The sequence below is a fragment of the Sinocyclocheilus rhinocerous genome, unplaced genomic scaffold (assembly GCF_001515625.1).
Source record: "Sinocyclocheilus rhinocerous isolate Xijiao unplaced genomic scaffold, SAMN03320098_v1.1 scaffold577, whole genome shotgun sequence".
NCBI classification, from domain to species: Eukaryota; Metazoa; Chordata; class Actinopteri; order Cypriniformes; family Cyprinidae; genus Sinocyclocheilus; species Sinocyclocheilus rhinocerous.
In genome coordinates, this window is record NW_015661993.1 from 117582 (window position 1) to 119906 (window position 2325).

Consider the following 2325-nt stretch of genomic DNA (forward strand, 5'->3'; position numbering starts at 1 on the left):
ATTTGCTTCAAACTTCTTCAGAATAATGTCAAAACACGGCCGATGTAAAACTGTTGAGGGGATATTGATAGCTAAAATATTGTTGCCATGGCAACGTATCAAACTTGAAAATTCTTTTCTGGTGATTTTGAGGCAGATAATATGCTTATAATATCATGAATCTCCACACACATATCTGTTACGGGGCTGACGAGACGTGAGACGTGCGGATCCATATGCAATCAGTATTAATGATAGATAGACACTGGCAAAAGCTCATATAAAGGCGTGGAAGAGGCACTCTATAGCGCCACCTTTTGATAAAACTTGGGGGGGTTAGTTTTAGCTACAGTCACCAAACTTGGTACATATATTGTTCTCATAAAGCCGGACAACTTTCTAATTTACAGTCATTAGCTACGTCAATCAGGAAATCGGCTATTTTGATTTAAATATGGATTTTTGGAAAAATAAATATGTGAATGAATGAATACTCCTCAGAGGACAATTACGCTATACACACCAAACTTTTTCTACATGATGCCAAAACATGGAGGAACTTATATTGCGGATGGATTTTGGATAGCTTGAACGGTTTTGCCGTGGCGATTTATTAAAATAACATTAAAAAAGGAAACAGTAATTGTCTTATATTATTGAAGTGCAGCTTCCAAACACTTCAAAACTTTTTACATACAGAGAACAAGTCATTCTGCGGAAATTTGCATAGTTTCACAACTTTACAATGCTCTATGGATAAGAGAAAATTAAAAAACTATCAGACATCTGATCTCACTCTGCCACTCTGCCTCTTGTGTGAGGAAGGGGGGAGGTGGGTGAGTGTGTGTGTGTGTTGAGGGTGGGAGTGAGTGAAGGCGTGGGTGTGTGTGAGAGAGAGAGAGAGAGAGAGAGACTTTTAAAAATCTCTTTAATCACCAAAAAAAAAAAAATCAGTACTTTTTTGTTGTTGTTTTTTTTCCCCATTACAGCTTAAGAAATCTCTTAGGCCTTATCCTTTTCTGTCAGTTTTAGGGATAAAAAAAATCCTAGTACCAGTTAATTTGTAGGGCACTGACAACATAATTTGGTAACACTTTATAATAACTGCACGCTATGAATCATTAGGTAAGCATTAGTAAATAGTCAGTTCATCCTTTCTAAAGCACTGTCCTCACATTATTAGTCATTAGTAAGCAGTTTTTAAATACAGCTATAAATGCCTTGTTCTTGATTTATAAGCATATCTATTACAAAGGAGATTTAAAGGCTCAATTATCTTCCTAACAGAAAAAATAAACAAACACAACACAGAGGGATACAGAACTCAGAATATTTATTTCTTTTTTTTTATCAAGTGAACAGTTGTACAGTTTATTTTTTTCAATCTTGAAAAAATATTTTTGTGTTCTGTATCCCTCTGTGTTGCGTTTGATTAACTTTTCTGTTTGGAAGATTGATGAGCTTTTAAATCTCCTTCTATATAGCTCCTTTGTACAAGGTATAAATAGTCCTCACTTTAGATGAGCTCACAACAATAGATGACTGGCAACTACTGCAACTACTATAACTACCTGACTTAATCATGAATTACAGCAGGACTATGTGTTAATAAAGCATTTATTAACACACTGAGCAACTATTATCATGTGTTTAAATAATAAGATTTATAAATGTACATTTAAATAGTTTATTAATCATTTACATACACTTTCTAAATGATCTTATGAACTCCTAAATAACTGGTTATTTATTAAACATTATAGATATGCTCAAGAACAAAACATGTATAGCTGTATTGATAAACTGCTTACTAATGCCTATTAACGTTGGAACAATGCTTTATATAGGATGAATTGACTATTTACTAATCATTAACTAATGATTCATAGTGTGCAGTTATTATAAAGTGTTAACAATTTTTTTAATGTTTAAGTTTTGAATATTAACTGACATTAATACATGCTATATAATTATTGTTAATGTTAATTAATATAGTTAATGTTAATAACTGAAACCTTGTTGTAAAGTCTGTGTGAGGAAGGGATGAGGTGGGGGGCTGGGTGAGTGTGTGTGTGTGTGTTGAGAGGGAGTGAGAGAAGGGGAGGGTGAGAGAGAGAGAGAGAGAGAGACTTTTAAACATCTCTTTAATCACCAGGAGAAAAAATAATCAGTAATTTTTTGTTGTTGTTTTTTTTTCTCCTCCATTACAGCTTAAGAAATCTCTTAGGCCTAGATATAAATACATAGGTTATAAACAGTCCTCACTGTAGATGAGCTCACAAAAATAGATGGCTGGCAGCTTCTAAATGTTTTATAACTACCTGACCTAATCATGAATTACAGCAG